At 50.6% G+C, this 17,055-nt stretch overlaps 1 protein-coding gene across 20 annotated transcripts in view; it reads left to right on the forward strand.

Moving 5' to 3' along the window:
* The first annotated feature begins 300 nt into the window (after positions 1 to 300).
* Positions 301 to 17,055, forward strand: part of SH3BP4 (SH3 domain binding protein 4) — a 103,199-nt gene continuing 86,444 nt past the window's right edge. For all 20 annotated transcript variants that reach the window (XM_074008638.1, XM_074008640.1, XM_065526300.1 and 17 more), the window contains exon 1: positions 301 to 454. The gene's annotated coding sequence lies outside the window, so the exon portion shown is untranslated. The remainder of the gene's footprint in view (positions 455 to 17,055) is intronic.

Here is a 17,055-nt window from a genome sequence, read left to right on the forward strand (position 1 = left end):
CCGCTACCCTGGCCGGCTCCGGGCGGAGTAACAAGAGAAGGCGCCCAGACTGCATCTCCGCCGGGACCCGGAGCCGAGGCACCACCCCCAGCCCGCCCCACGCTCTCCAACCTCAGGCGGCCGCGCCCCGCCCCGCCCCTCTCCCGAAGCCCCGCCCCGGCGCGAGACCACCCCTCCGCGGCCTCCGCTCTGGTCCCGGCCCCGCCCCCCGCGACCCCGCCCCGCCCCCGCCCCCGCCCCGCCCCCGCCCCGCCCCCGCCCCGGCGCGGGACCACCCTCCGCCCGGCGAGGCGGGGGCCCAGCGCGCCCGGCACTCTCGGCGGTCCGGGCCCCTCGCCACCACCGCCGCCGCCGCCGCCGTGAGTCCCGCGGAGCCGCGCGCGCCCCCGGCTGGGCCGAGCCGCCGGCCGACCAGCGGAGCCGCAGGAGCCCGCGGGGACGCCATGCGAGCCAGGTAGGCAGGCGGCTGCGGGGAGCGCCTCGGGCGGCAGGGCCCTGGAGGCCGGCGGGGGCGCGGGGTCGTCCTCGGGGCTTTGCACTCCCTCGCGGGCGCCGATCGTGCCACCGCCGCCTGAGTTCGGGGCTGCGCGGGTGCCTGGGCGCGGGGCGGCTTCGGGGAAGCCTCGCGCGCCCCTCGCCGCTCCCCCGGGCGCTCGGGTCGCCCCGCTGCTGGCGGGCAGGGACCCGGCTCGGGGTTCCGGGGGTCGAGCAGCTCTCGGAGCCCCCCGCATGCGCTCGGGCCGACCCCCCCACCCCGGCTCTGGCCACTTCCCGGCGGGCGGCCCTGCAGGGTGGCCTCCCTGGGCAACCGGACGCGTCCTCGGGCGCGAATCGGGGGGCGCGCTCTGCTCGTGGGGGCCGTGGGGTTACGGGAGGGCGTGGAGGGGTCGGGGCGCCCCCCTCGCGCGGCGCTGGGGAGGAGGGAAGGACGTGCGGTCTCCAGTTAAACTTGTTGGTGACAATGCATATTTCAACTTCTTCGGAGATCCCTCCTGTGAGGATGAAATTGAAAACTCCGGTTTCTGGCTTGGCGATCGGGTGACCGGGCAGCCGCGAGGTGACAGCGCCGGCGGCCCGCGGGCGGGGACCGGCTGGGATAGAGGCGCGTTGTTCTCTGAGCGATGTTTACCGAGAAGCCCGCTCCGCGGCACGGGCGGGTGTCTGTTGGGACCCCAACCCTGGGTCCCGCGGCTCCTAGCCCGGGGCCTGCGGTGTAGACGGGGTTGGGGGACAGGCCCAGCTGGCCCTGACCGGGTGTCGGGCGCCCAGATATGCCACGCGGGAGGAGCCGCGGGAGAGCCGCCGGGCTCAGCGAGCAGAGGGTCGTGGAACCTGATGGATCAATGAAATCTGAAAAAGAACACTGTGCGAGATTGCATTCTTGCTTATTCTTTTCAAGTTAATAGGCAGATTGGAACTATAGAATTTATCCGGGATAATAATAAAGTTCGCATAACTTTTGTTCTGATTACAGAAACAATGTATGCTCAGGGCAGAAAGCTGGAGATAAAGAGAAATATAAACAGCAAACAGGAAGCCATCCCCAATCCCACAGTTTCTACCAGCGTTGTCACAGCCTGGCAGAGTTGAACATTAAGTTAGAACTGGAGCCATTCTTGCCTAAACCAGAGAATCCCTGAATGCAGCTTCCCCTTCTCACCCTTGTGATCGTCTCTGAGCTCCAAAGTTTGCGTTTTTTCCTTGCTCCCTACTCGGGCAGAGCCTCTGCTGGCCACGAGTCCCCTTCCCTGTGGGCTGGGGCTTTCCTTGAGATCCGTGGCCCAGATGGAATGATGGGAGAGGCCTGAATCCTCACCGCCCTCTGTGGTTTTGGTTCCTTGCCTTGTAAAAATGAAGGTAATGATTCTCAATCTGCTTCTCAGGCCACCATAAAAATTAATGGGTGGTTTGCAGAGCGTTTTGACATCCGTGGATGGACAGCGGCTGTACTTTAAGGTGCTGGGGAACATTTTGCTGTTCCTCATTGCAGTGGTCATCCAGTGTAATATAGGCTGCTTCTCACCTGGCCGCCCTGCCCAGGAAACAGACTCCAGGAATGTCCAGTGGAGCCCTGAGGACAATATTCCTGGTTCCCTGCTCAGTGCCCTCGGGACTCGGCCAAATCCCTCAGAGTGGGAAGCTTGGGAGGAGGCAGCACTGTCAAATCCCTCTCCCCGACCTCTGCTTTCTGCTTGTAGGCAGATTTCTTAAAGTAAGGGGGCAGTGATATTTAGGCAGGACCCCAGATTGCCCACTGCCTGATGTTTGTGGGTCTGTGGAATGCCCGGGCCGTGCTTATCCAAAAGAACAGTTAGTTCTGGGAGGACGCGTGAACTGAACAAACCTGGCTTCCTAGGGATTTGTATGGCTCACTTGTTTACTAAATGAACAATGACCGGCTGCGGAGAAGCCCAGGACACTTCTGTGAGCTTTATTATTTTTTTTCCTGTTGTCCCAAGACTACATTTTAGTGATCTTATAAAACAATAAATAAGAAGCCATGCCATTTGTTAATTCCGGGTACCAAAGGCCCAGGTGGGGAGAGGTACTTCACAGCATGCCTTTTGTCCCCAGGCACCCATGCCACCCCGCCAACCACAAAGTAATCAGGGTAGAAGATCCTCTTTCTGTAACAGTTTGTCATTTGATAGTTTCATTTTTTAAATTGTGGTTTCCACCAGCACGTGGATCTGATCAGGGTCTGTCTAGTTGCAGATGACAGCTCAGCCGGGGGTTTTGGAAAGACCCAGAAAGTGGGCTGAGAAAATTGCTGATAAAGTATCCTTCACTGCGTGCCTTGTCTGTGAATGTATTGTGCTCTTACTTTTCTCAGTGGAGGGAGGACCTTCCTGGATTTTCTTCATTGCTCTTGTTTGCTAATCCGGCAGCCTGGAATTATTTCCCTCTGGGCTGCTTGAATAGACTTTCTTCTTATTCTAATGCTGGGTTCTGGTCTGATCATAAGATATGCGAATGGTGAATGTGGTTTACGCCCTTGAGTCCTGGGAGGTGTTCCTGGTTTTAAATCCTGGGATCCTGGCCAGTTAAGAGCCCTTGGCTCCCCTGAGATTGCGTGGGAGGTGTGTGTGCTTTCTCTTCCTGGGGAGCTTCTTACAGAACCTTTGACCCAAACGAGGTTAAGAGCTCCAGAGTGCGGCCCTGCAGACCTCGTCCCTGGCCCCTGGCTCCGGGCAGACCTCCCCGTTCCTTGTTTCAGGTACCAGCCTTGTTTTGACCGAGTAGGAACTGCTGTTTACAATTGGCCAGCCCTGTGGATTTCCCTTAGCTTTATTGTTTTCAAATTCCACACCTAAATGGGGCTGTGTTGTGATTTTTCTTCTGAAAGTTGGAGTCAGGCCCCTGGGACATTTCCCAAGGCCCTGGGGGTGGGCATCAGGTCTTTGTTGCGAGGTCACCGCCTGACAACCAGGAATCCGAAAAGGTCACCGAACACTAAATAGAGTTCTCAGAGCACTCTCAGTGCGCGGGTCAGCTTTGCTCCTGGCCGGGAGTGAGCCTCAGGCCAAGCAGCGTTTACACTTAGCTTCTGGGGAGCCGGGCTAGGTCTCTGGTCTCCCCAGCTATTTGCACAAAAGAAGCCTCACATTCTGCCACCACCCTGTGGAGCAGTGACAGAAAAACAATTCATTTAGCCCCCAAACGCCCGGGGAACAGTCCAGCTACTTGATTCAGTATCCTCCAGGAAGCTGAAAGCAGCTCCTCGGTGGGCCCTGAGGGCATCCGTGTGTTACATAACCCAGCACCTGATGCCACCGTGACCTCGCTAAAGGGAAAAAGTCTCAATAATCAGTCTTCAGATGGCAGGGAGTGCAGAATTCGCTTTAGAAAGAAAGGCTGTGTGCGGTGTTTAAGAAGGGTGAAATCCCATTAGAACATCACAGCCTCCCATCTTCCAGGTGAACAGTGCCTCCTGAAGTCGTCAGGAAGCATGTGAATTTGAGGAGGTAGAATTGCTGTATGGAATTCCTCTAATTTAAGGTTCGGGGTATTTTGAGGGATGGAAATAGGTACCCCTTGTTGAGGGCTTACCATATGCTAGGCCACATGTATGCCCTTTTGAATCCTCACGAAAACTACCAGAGGTTTCATTTTACAGGGAAGCTACGAGAATTTAGGAAACTCCTGCAACCTTAGACTTTAATGAGTGCTTGACTTGGGATTTGAACCTGGATCTGTCCAAGTCCAGAGCTCGTCATCACATATCCCAGGGTGCTGAGATTAAAGAAACAAACGGCTCTCAGTCACACATTGGAGCCTGAAGATACAGGCATGCAAATAGCAGGGTGCCAGCCTCCTTCACCCAATTAGAAAATAGCTTGTACTCTGAAGGTGATGAAATCTTTAAAACATGTGACGCTTTCTCAGCCTAAATGGAAGGCGGCCATTTTGCACCTTTGTTCCTGAAACCCTCACCCCATCGCCAGGGTGAAGCAAGGTTTATTTGGAAGATTGTGACTTTGAACTTGGGATAACTCAGGATTTGGTACAACATCTTTCCTTGTCCCGTGAAAAGAGCGCGTTTGGGCACATGAGGTCACTAGAATGAGATTAAGATTATAGGAAGGCTGTTAAGTAAATGTACAATAAGGGTTCCACCTTCCTCTTTACAATCAAATAAATGACATACTAATGAGATTATTCTTATCTGTACAATAAAAGCTTGTCTCAGGGGAGTTCTCTTTGCTGAAGCCTGTTAGCCCAATTCTTCTGTAGAGACTGAGAAGAATACTTCCTTTGAAAGGATTTTATGGTTCCAAGTTTTTGTTAAATCTTCCCCCCAACTGCATAACTGAGGACTACCCTGCCTCTTTGTGTGTGTGTGTGTGTGTGTGTGTTGAGATTTCTCTGTTACCCAGGCTGGAGTGCAGTGGCTCAATCATAGCTCACTGCAGCCTTCAACTCCTGGGCTCAAGCAATCCTTCTTCCTCAGCCTCGTGAGTGGCTGGAACTATATAGGTACACACCAGCACGCCCGGGTAATTTTTTTTTTTTTATTCTTGTAGAAATGGGGTCTCGCTATGTTGTCCAGGCTGGTTTTGAACTCCTGGTTTCAAGTGATCCTCTGGCCTTGGTCTCCCAAAGCACTAGGCTTACAGGTGTGAGGCACATTGCCCTGCCCTTGTCCCATTTTTATGAGCTACTAAAGTCTGCAGGCCTGAAGGAAGCTTTTCTAGCCCCTCCGATGTAGGAGGTCCCTGAGCCCATAGGGTGCTGGTAAACCTGCTCTCTGAGGAAAAAGCAGAACTTTGATTGCAGTATCTGCCAATTTCTGTGACGTAAATACTCCCACCATGGCTAATTTCTTTCTTTTCTTTTTTTTTTTTTTTTTTTTGAGTCTCACTCTGTCGCCCAGGCTGGAGTACAGTGGTACCATCTTGGCTCACTGCAACCTCCACTTCCCAGGTTCAAGCTATTCACCTACCTCAGCCTCCTGAGTAGCTGGGACTGCAGGCGTGCACCACCACGCTCAGCAAACTTTTGTATTTTCAGTAGAGACCAGCTTCCCCATGTTGGCTAGGCTGGTCTCTGACTCCTGACCTCAGGTGATCCGCCCACCTTGGCCTCCCAAAGTGCTGGAATTACAGATGTGAGCCACCACGCCCAGCCTGATTTCAAACTGCCGGTTTGGGCTAGGAACATTACTAAACAGTTAACAATCTGTGTGAGCCAGTAAGAGCTGGGTCCTGCTCACCGTTCCTTGCACTGAGCCCACCCACATGACACCCCCGCTTCCCCTCCCGTCTGCCCCATCACTTAATAGCCGAAATCGTGGCCTCATGTCTGCTTGGTCCGTGTCTGCCTAGAAGCAGTGCTGAAAAAGGATTTGGGTACTACTGAGTAACCAAATTTGGCCAGCAAGAGTAGAAGGCTTCAAAACTCAGGCTACATTTTAAAATCACCCGGGAGCTTGAAAAAACAACAGTCCATGTTCCAGGCCCATCCCCAGTTGAATCAGAATGTCTGGGTGTGGGGCCAGACCTCTGTAGATTTGGAAAGCTTCCCGGGTGACTGTAATGTATATCCACGTTGAACTCCAGGGCTGCGGTAATGAATTTGTTCAAGAAGAAAGTTGGGGGTGGGGGGGCAATTTGGGGCAGGGCGTGGCAGACCCTGTATTTGAGCCCAAGGAAGTAAGATCTCCCTTGAAAAGCAGGGAATGTTTTTCCTTGAAGCCTGGGAGCCGGTGAGGAAGTGCTGGGCTAGGAGAGGCAGGTGGAGCCCATCTTCCCCCGAGCAGGTCTGTCCTCCTCCAGGGTCACGTGTCCTACACTGATGAGGTCCACATACTTGTTTAGCTTTGGTTGCTTCTGCTGGTCTAGAAAGGAAAAGGGTCTTCCTTCCAGGAAGTCAGGGGGTCAGGATGAAGCCAGGCAGACCCCCTGGGTGGCTGTGATGAGCTGTTCTCAGATGTTAAAGCAGAGGGGCTTACTGGGACCACCCAGGCGAAGGAAAGAGAAATCCTATGGCTCGAGGACCAGAGCTGAGCACTTCATAAGAGTGCTTGAGCTTGGGTGCACACATAAGCTGATTATTTTTTCTCCATCATAATTAGCAGTAAAATTATTTTAAAATGTGAGAGCTTTCTTTGGAGGCAGTAAGCATGTGGGAGGGAAACGTCATTCAACTTCAGAGCCAGCCTTGGTGAGCGGGGCTGGGACTGGGGAGAGGCATACGTGGCCCCTGGGGTGCAGGAGGCACACGAGGCCCCTGGGGTGCAGGATTCAAGGAGATGTTCACCCTGGGGGGTGTCTGGAGCAGGGTCTGTCCTGCTGGCCAGAAGAGGGCTGTTTGAGAGAGGGCGGGCCTGGGCTCCCTTCCTTAGAGTTGGACTGTAGGTGTGGAACAGCTTACACATGGGAACCTAGTGTGAAGAGCAGGGGCCGGGATCACACTGCTGGGTCACCCCCGGGTGGGGCAGGAAGGCTAAGGGGGAGCCAGTGGAGGAGCAGCTGGGATGGGAGAACAAGTGCCCTTCGTGGCCCTGAAGCCAAGGAGGAGAAACGTGGGGGTAGGGGGAGAGGGGGTTGAGAGCTCAAAGCAGACGGGACAGTTCTGGGTCTATCATGTGCTGAGGATTTATGGACGGGAGGACTGGAACCCTGTCACTGTGGTAGTGGAGAAACTCCTTTAATAGAAGAAATAGTGCAGAGTGGAGGCCACGCAGAAGAATGTTGGTGATAAGAGAAATTGGACTGTATTTGATGGTGTGGAGACAGGGCAGGAAGGAACCAGGGTTGGGTCAGAGGGACTGGGATTCTAGCAGGGGGCGGAAAATTCTCCTTGGGGTACCCGTGCACTGGGGAGTGGCCGCAGATACTGAGAGGGAAGCATTGGGTGTGAATAGCTGATCACCAGGAGCAGCTGGTTAAAAGACCTTCCCCAAATGCTTTTTCAGATCATACATCTGCAACTTTTTCCCACTAGCCTTTGTGGAGGGCTGGCTGGGGGGCCCATTTGTCCTTAAGACGCAGTTCACCAGACTCACTTGCTCTTCCAGGCCCAGTTCACACTCCCTTCTCAGACACACCCGAGTGATCTGCGCCTGGCTCTGCCTGTGTCCTAGCTTTCTTACCTGTCTGTTGTCCCCCTAGGCAGGGCGCTGCTTGGGAGCAGTTGCATTTTATGATCTCTGCATCCTCCATACACAGGAGCCCCTCAGACACCATGCCCAGTGCATGAAAGAGCTGGCAGAGAGAGAGAGAGCGAGGCTAGGCAAGGTGAAAACTTAGGGTGGTGACTTCATACAGCCATGTAGTGACAACTCCAATATTCTCTTCTTGACATCTTGGCAGTTTAAAACTTGCAATATATGATAGAAGTAATTCCTCCCTATGAATAATAAACAGCTTGCTTATGAAAACTGTCAAGTGGCTGTCCCCATAGTTCTGTGCAGTTTAATTTTTAATTCAGGCAGGTTTACCTCGCCTTTGTTTACCCATTTTCCACTGTTGCCCTTTGTAAGAGGATTTGACTTTTTTTTTTTTTTTTGGAGACGGAATCTCACTCTTGCCCACGCTGGAGTGCAATGGCACGATCTCGGCTCATTGAAACCTCTGCCTCCCGGGTTCAAGTGATTCTCCTGCCTCAGTCCCCCAAGTAGCTGGGATTACAGGCGTGCACCACCATGCCTGGCTAATTTTTGTGTTTTTAGTAGAGATGGGATTTTACCATGTTGGCCAGGCCAGTCTTGAACTCCTGACCTCACTTGATCCGCCCACCCCACCCAAAGTGCTGGGATTACAGGCGTGAGTCACCTTGCCCAGCAAGGATTTGATTTTTTAATAGCTTTAAGATATTAAGAGGTAAATGGAATATTCTTAAAATGCATGTGCATTTAAACATTTTTAAATCCTCCTATCAATCATAGTTGATGGACAAGTGCTATCAAATATTTGTATGTGTCCTGTGCATAAATGGAAAATAAGGGTCCTGTGTTCAGATCTAACTGAAAATAATGATTAGAGCTGATGTAATACTTATACATAATTCATGTAGAATGCTAGGCCCAGGGCCTAGGCCCCAGTGCAAAGTGGTGAATAAAAATATGGTTGTGATTCTTACTGCTGTGGTCTGGTCTCCTGGTCTCACTTCTCCTTACTCCTGTCCCAGATATCCCCTCGGGAAAGTTGGGTTTTTGTTTTTATCTTGTGGTTTGGGGAATCGATATTTCAGATGTTTGTAAGAGGCATGCTCTGTTCCGGTTCAGAACTGAGCAGCAACCATTGATTCTCTCCTTTACAGTGCAGGACTAGGACATCGACGCAATTTTGAATTTTGGTCCCATTTCAGGCCTGTGTGAGGGGGTGCTGACTCTGGGTGACATCAGGAGATCAGGCACTGGCTAGTCATCAAAAATAGAATCCCAGGAGTTCACTTAGTGCCCATTTTTGCTAATATGTGTATCTTATTGGAGCCACCTGTGATTTTCAGAACTACTAAACTGGGGGAAAGCAGATGCTACTGTTTGGGGCCACATGCGCACACACTTGAAATGCTCAGTTGTACTGTGTAACGTAGGATGTTTCCCTGGGTTCGGATTCTTCCCAGAGTTGTTGGCCTTTTCCCTGTGTTAGGCAGTGAGACACTTCTGTACACAGCTGTTTCTTCGAACTCAATCACATATGAAACAGCCTGATTTGCAAAACTGAAAGTCGTCGTACGGAGGAAAATCCTTGGTAAGAATTTCATGGCTCACGCATCATGTTCTTCTAACATTGTTTTTTGTTTCCCAGCCATTGTCGGGGAACAATAGCTGGAATGACGTTTTCACAGACTGCAATATGAGAAGTTCCTTTTTCCAGTGGCGGCTCCGTGGCTCTTTGTTGGGACCTGGTTCATTGCGGGGACATCACAGTGGGAAAGAGCAGGGGGTGTCTCAGCCCCACACACCTGTCTGTGTCCGAATATTTGGCTTGTCTTCCTGATATGACTTGGGACACGTTTTTGGATGTCTTTGAGGCTCAGCCTTCTGATCTCTAAAATGGTGACCATCGTACTTCGCTCCTAGAGTTGGGCAGTTTAAATGAGATCACACTAAATGCCACTGTACTGCTAGCTGTGGATTTGGCTGCATCATTGTCCCTCTGGTTTCTGTTGTTTGTTTGTTTTTGAGACAGAGTCTTGCTCTGTCACCGAGGCTGGAGTGCAGTGGTGCGATCTTGGCTCACTGAAATCTCCACCCCCTGGGTTCAAGTGATTCTCCTGCTTCAGCCTCCCAAGTACCTGGGATTACAGGTGTGCCCCACCATGCCCAGCTAAATTTTGTATTTTTAGTAGAGATGGGGTTTTACCATGTTGGCCAGGCTGGTCTTGAACTCTCGACCTCAGGTGATCCACCTACCTCAGCCTCCCCAGGTGCTGGGATTACAGGCCTGAGCCACTGCGCCTGGCCCCCAGATTGGTTTTGAGTCCCATACTTGTCAGCATGCAGTTCTTCATGCCTTGCTTCTTTTGTCTTGTGTACATGTGCCGTAGTTTATTCTTAGATATTGAGTTAATAGAGTTTCTGTGATGTTCCGGCATCTGAGTTGAACAGATTATAGGGCTTTGATATTCTTTTGGTGCTCAACTTGACCTTTAAAAAGCATGTAGGTGTGGACCAGGGGCTTGATGCGGTCCTAAGTGTCTAAATAAGGTTTAGGGCTCATCCATGCTGACTTTGCCCAGTTCCTGGAGGAGGTGGGGTGGTGGGTGTGTGAAGAGAGGGATGTGTTTGATGAGGCCACAGGTCCCTCGACCTGGGGTGGAGTGTGGCTCTGGCGGGTAGCATAGAAGGACCAGCAGCAAGTGCCGGAGGCGCCTGTGCCTTTGTTTGCATGAGGTCTTTACCTGCCGTGACTTCTTGGGTGGGGTAGGGAGGTGAGAAACATCTTTTGTTCACTATAAGTACTTTATAGACATACGAGTTGTTTTCGGAATTGTTCCTTGTGATTTTCTTTTGTCTTTTTTTTTTTTTTTTTATTTCTGGAGGCAGCATCTCCCTCTGTCACCCAGAGTGGAGTGCAGTGGCCCAATCTCAGCTCACTACAACCTCCGCCTCCCGGGTTCAAGCGATTCTCATGGCTCAGCCCCCCTAGTAGCTGGGATTACAGGTGCACGCCACCACGCTTGGCTAATTTTTGTATTTGTAGCAGAGACGGGGGTTTCACTGTGGTGGCCAGGCAAGTCTCAAACTCCTGACCTCAAGTGATCTGCCCGTCTTGGCCTCCCAAAGTGCTGGGATTACAGGTGTGAGCCACTGTGCCTGGCCTCTTCTTTAAAAAACAAAACAAAACAAAAAACCCTTTCTGCTTATGTATTTTAAATTACTCAATAAATTACAGGTTTGTATGTGTTTGTTTTAGAAACACTAGAAAATGTAAAAGAATTCACATCAGTGGAATTCTGCCACCCACGATGACCCCTCTGGACACTTGCATATGCATCTTTCAGATATTTTTGCCTGGAAGTATAGAGCTTCCAGACAAAAATAGGCTGGGACAATGAGTGGTCTTCCGTGTGTATCTGGCATATAGCAATTTTTCAATAAGTATTTGTTGAATGAATACTACCCTTTTTTTTTTTTTTTTGAGGCTTTTTGAGTATCGCTGTGTCGCCCAGGGTGGCTCGCTCCAACCTCCACCTCCTGGGTTCAAGCAATTCTCCTGCCTCAGCCTCCAGAGTAGCTGGGATTACAGGCACTTGCCACCATGCCCGGCTAATTTTAATATTTTAGTAGAGACAGGGTTTTGCCATGTTGGCCAGGCTGGTCTTGAACTCCTGATCTCAAGCGATCCACCTGTCTCAGCCTCCCAAAGTGCTGGGATTACAGGCGTGAGCCACCGTGCTCAGCAATACTATGCTTTTAAAAATAGCTTTTTATCTAAAATTGTTGACTTATTTTCAGATCAATAAATACAGATTTGCATCCTCATTTTTCATGTCAGGTTTGTATAGGTAAGTACCCTGTTTGTTTAACAAGCGTTTATGAATAGACACTTCCCAGTTATTTTGAAATTATAAACAACACTGCAATGAACGTCTCTGATATATAGATTTTTCCATGCATATTAAGTTTCTCCTTTGAATGAATCTTTTACTTTTATTGTGCTTAAAATCTATGAAGAACTTCTAATTATATTAATTGTTGGGTGACTGTGTAATTACTATACAGAAAAGCACCTCAAAAGGGAGGAATGTTGGGAAGAGTTCCAGAATCTGTTGTGTAAAACTTGGTGAACTTTAAGAGCAGCCTTACTCATTCCCATCCTTTTTGGGGGAATGCTTTCTGTTTCTCCAGATCCTGATGTGCTTTGCGTCCTGTGCTTTTGGAGTGGGAGGTTGGGTAACAGGGTAGCGTTGATGCCTTAAGCGCATACTTCAGTTTTAATATGCACACATACATGCCAGCTTCAGAAACATTAACATTTGGGAGTAACTCTGTGTCCTAGAGCCCAGGAGGTGTTTCTGCTGGGAGGTCTTCAAGGCCCACTCCCTCCTAGAAGGGGATGAGTGATGGTTTTCATGCGTTCAGCTTCGGAACTGTCGTTGCGAGCTTCTCCAGGGGCAGGTCATCATGGGCGTCCGGAGTGATTTTGTGGCTGTGTCACTTGATCAGCTGTGACAAGACAGACTGCAATTGGATCTGGCAACTGGTAAAAGCGCAGACTTGGTTTTCAGGACCTCTGGGTTCACTAAGGGGAGAGTTTGTCATGCCTCCTGCTGATTGCAAGACTGTAATTTGGATCTTGGACTGCGGTCTGGTGTCACAAGCCTTCTTTCTGGCAAGGGAGGAAAACAAATTTATGGGCGGAATATTTTTTGGCCTGTCTCCTGTGCGTAGTTTTGCACAGGGGCCTGGCTGCCTCCTCGGGTCTTGGCACCGCAGTATTTGTGAGTCATCCACCTATAGGTAACATGAGGCAGCACTTTGGGGCTTCGTGAAACCCCAGCTAGGAGGGTAAGGGACTGGCCAGCATTCCCAGGACACCCCAGGGGCTGCCTGGAAGCAGGAGACTGTCCATGAGTTCTGGTTTTTTGTTCTGAGTGTGGGGGACACCTTCAGGAGACTGGGGGGGGTGCCGACATCAAGCCTGAGAGCTGACCCCTTTTCTAACTCTCTGGGACATGGTCCTGGCTCTTCCCCTCTTCTTGTTCACGCTTTAATGCCTTTTAATTCCTTGACTCACTGCTGAGCCCCTCTGGATTCCAGGTGGAGGAGATAAATGGGGAGCCCACCAGACACAGCATCTGCTCACAGGGAGTTCGCTACCCAGCAGGGGAGAAGGGGCGTTAAAGTGCACCAGGGGAAAGGTCAGGGCTCATGAGGTTGTGTTAGGGGTCAGGACAGGATCCCCAAAGAAGTCCCACTAAGTAGGGGGACCTGAAGAATGAGCAGGCCAGGAAGTGCATGGTGATTTAGGGGGGCAGTGGACTGGTGGGTCCTGGGCAGGGTGACTTGGTGAGTCCAAGGAACCAAAAGACGGCCATAGTGAGACCCCTTCCCAAGAGCACCTGGGAGGGATTCCGGGGCAGGTGGCTGGATCGGACAGGTCCTTCTGCGCTTCCCTAGCTTTGAACTTGTATCTAAGGGCACCGAGAAGATGTGATTAGATGTGTAAGCACGACTTGAAAGGGGCCAGGTGACCTGCCCGGGGTTCCCCGGCACAGGGGGTGATCCATCCATCATCGAGGCGTGGCGGGGAGGTTATCCTGTGCACCACATCCTGTTCCAGACCCCCATCTTCACAGCCCTGGCACTACGTGTAGCAGAGTCGGTCTCCCAGCCCAGTGCTCCCGTGACCCCACAGATGACCCACATGTGGAACTTCTCCCTCCCGGCCTGCTGTGAGATTCTTATAAAATTGTCTCCTGATTAATCACCCTGTACAGCTTTTAAAAGTTACTTTTATTACCCAAAACAACACTTCAGAAACTAAGCTGACCGTCGAATCATTAAAGGAGTCACAGCGTTCTTTCATCCCAGAGGGAAAAAAGTGTTGAAGAAGAGAAGACTGTCCAGTGAAAACCACATGAGAGGCACCCAGCATCAGTGCGCCTCTCTCTGGTCAGCTGAGTCCTTGAACTCCTGGGCAGTTCCCCCTCAGGGAAGGTCAGTGGACAGGCTGTGTCCTGGCTTTAATTGTCAGTTTCTGAAACTCACCGGGCTGGGTGGTCAGATCCCTGACAGCCACTGTCTCTGCACTCCCATGAGCTGCTGAGTTTACTGGCCATTCAGAAAGACTTCTGTGTTGAACCCACATGAATCTGGCTAATCCCATCTCTTCTGTGAAAACTTGAATACAACCTTCTGCTGCAATAGGAAAACCGGCTGTCCTTAACTTGCTCAGAGGAAAACCATTGGTTTTTCAAGGTGAAAAGGAAATAGTGAAAACCTGAGAGATGATGTCATAAACACTGAATTTTTTGTCATTAGGGAAATTGTCTAGAAATTGGCTGCTTACTAAATTGGGAGTCGGATTGTTATTCTGGGAAGATGGGGGTTATTTTTCATGAGCAGGAAGATGGATAAAATGGCAGTGATTCCCAAAGTGAACCTGTGTTGGAGGGCTGTGACTAACAGGTGAGTAACATTCGGGACAAAATTCCGATTTACTGCTTAGCCGATGATTGCCAGTTAGGCATTATGGGAAAAACTTGCGCTTGTGTGACTTTGAAAGTCAGGTTGTTTGTTGGCCTCTTGTGCTACTAGGAATTGCAAATCGGCAACGCAGTAGAGCTTGCAAATAGGGTCTGGAAGGGAATGTACAAAAATAACAATTGTTGTTTGGGTTGAGATTTGGCCTGGCGAGGTTCAGGATGGTTATCTCCTGCCCAGCCACACCTCACCCCTCCCGTTGTCTTTAAGAAAACAAAGTAAACTGTAAATTTAAATACTTTGGGAGAAAAGAGGAGAAATAGGCTGGACATGGTCGCTCACGCCTGTAATCCCAACACTTTGGGAGGCCAAGGCAGGTGGATCACTTGAGGTCAGGAGTTCGAGACCGGCCTGGCCAACATGGTGAATCCCCATTTTACTAAAAATGCAGAATTAACCAGGCATGGCCTGTAATCCCAGCTACTTGGGAGGCTAAGGCAGGAGAACCACTGAACCCAGGAGATGGAAGTTGCAGTGAGCCGAGATTGTGCCATTGCACTCCAGCCTGGGCAACTAGAGCAAAACTCTGTTTAAAAAAAAAAGGAGGAGAAAGGGAGGTGGTGGCTAAAATTTGTAAAGCAGCTACCGGCAGTCACTGTACTAGGTTATTTCACTTCCTTAATCCTCGGGAAAACGCAGTGGAGTAAATGATTTTGTTTCCATTTTATGATGAAACTAAAGGCAAGAGGATAATTAATGTGTCCGTGAACACAGCAAGTATCTGAAACACCAAGCAGTAAATCTTGTGTGTGGCACTTAGGTCTGGATATTAACCGAGGGGAACTGGAGACACAAGGCACCGGCATGTTGCTTTTACTTTTCTGCAAACTCTATTTCACATTCTACGTTTGAGGATGCCTGTGACTTGGACATCATTTTGACTCTCTAATATTCCTTCGAATTATAAGGGTCTTTTGAAACTTTGGAAATAGTTATTTTCATTGGCAGCAAATAGCCCTGGTGTCAAACTAATGTGAACATTGCCTGTCTGGCAGAAAAGGTAAAAAAAGCTTTGCTTAATGAAGGTAACATTATTCTTGATAATAGAAATATTAAAAATATGTAATCCTACTTTGCTAACTAATCATGTTTATGTATTCCGTCTTTCTGATCCTTGTTTGGTGTTCATGCATAATGCATATATTATGCTCACAGTAATAATAGTAGTAGAATAGGGCTGCATGCCATCCTGTGTTCTCAGCACTTTACAACCTTACAACACATAGGAGGGGAGGGACTCCTTCTCTGTTTAACAGATCGGGAAACTGAGGAACCACGGGGTTTAGGGACTTGTGTGAACTGGGAAGGGCAGAAGCCGGGAGTTAAGTCCTGGCTGTCTCAACCATGATACTGTTCTCCCCGACACGGGCCGCCGGGTCTCGATTCCAGGGTGAGCAAGGTGCTTAACTGGGACCAGACTGGGGAGCAGGATGGGGCTGTGTTGTGGGAGGTGGGGAACCTGAGGTCCCAGATGAGGTGTGAGGGTGGGCGGGAGATTGCCAGGTGGGTAGTCAGGAGGATGAGTCCAGACCTACAGCAGGAGCCACTCCTTGGAGGATGAGGGGAAGGCCCTAACGCCAAGAGGGTATAGAGCTGGGGTCTCACCACTGCACCCTGACACGTGGGCTCCCTCTCTTCCCTGCCAGCTTGGAGTCTCCTGCAGCAGTCCTCGACCTCCCAGCCCTGCGGCTTCTGCTGCAGCCTTACACTTCCCTAAGTGGTACTGGGGCTGCGCTCATTGCAACAAGGAATTCTTCTCATGGCTTCATATCTGTGTCAGGTTTCCTCTTTCCCGTTCCTCCCTGGCTGCCCGGGTTCTTGGTGCTCACCTCTGCACAGACAGGTGTCACTGAAGCCACTCACCTTGTGACCTGGTGATGCTGAGTCCTGCTTTGGGAGGTGTGGCACAGGGGCAGCCACAGTGGACCCTTGGTGGAGATGATCGGAGCCAGGATCCCTGCCACCCTGAGTGGCGGATGCCGCAGAGACACTCTTTAAACCTGAGAAGCTTGCCTCAGGTATCTGTACATTGTCGGTTTCTCTGATTGGCCATTGTGTGTTCATCTAAGAATTAGTGCAGGACAGGAAGCTCCCACCCAGATGGTGAAGGCACCTGCTGGGTTTCCTGCCGCCTGTGGAGAAGCCCACTCCTTCGCTTGCTCAGTTGAGGGCGACCACACCCAGGGCCGCCTGGTTCCACCAAGCGGTCTGTAGCTGATGGAATGAAGGGAGCAGCTGGGCTGTAGCCGGGGGTGGTCAGGGATCTGTTCAGCTCGGTGGTAGCAATGATAATGGATGGAGTGTTCTAGGTTTTCCCCTTTAGAAATCTGAACTCTACTCAGGGAATATTTGTTAGTAGCAACCTCAGTAGACTCGTGAGGTGGGGATTGGGGGCTTGTGTTTCCATGAGGGGCTGCAGAAACACGGCCACCTGGTGCCCAGTGGGTTTGTAGAGCCAGATGGACCCTGGGGTATTCTCCTTGTACCTTCTAAGGAGTCTTTAACTCAAGAGAGTTGTTTTTTTTCTTTCTTTTTTTTTTCAAGTTGTTTACTCTTATTTTCTAGCTACCTTCTAGAATGATTGCACTGGGGCTAAGTGGTGCCTAGTACAGGTTTTTACTTTGGGGAGTTTATTGAAATTTTCTTTGGCTGAGAATGCCTTCAGTGTTTGTGGTTACTCCTTGGATACTTGCAAATCAATTGTATTTTCTCTGGGACATGGGATTTCAGATAGATCGGTTAAATCAAGCTTGATTGTATCGTATTTCACGTCGCATGCCACGTGTCTTGTCTGTTGGACTGTCAGATCTCAAGAGACGGGCTTGGGCTTCCCTATGTGGCTGCTGCTTTGCCCTTTCCCCGATCCTCACTCACAGCTTTTACCATATGTTTTAGTC

Source organism: Macaca fascicularis, chromosome 12 (genome assembly GCF_037993035.2).
Source record: "Macaca fascicularis isolate 582-1 chromosome 12, T2T-MFA8v1.1".
Classification (NCBI taxonomy): Eukaryota; Metazoa; Chordata; class Mammalia; order Primates; family Cercopithecidae; genus Macaca; species Macaca fascicularis.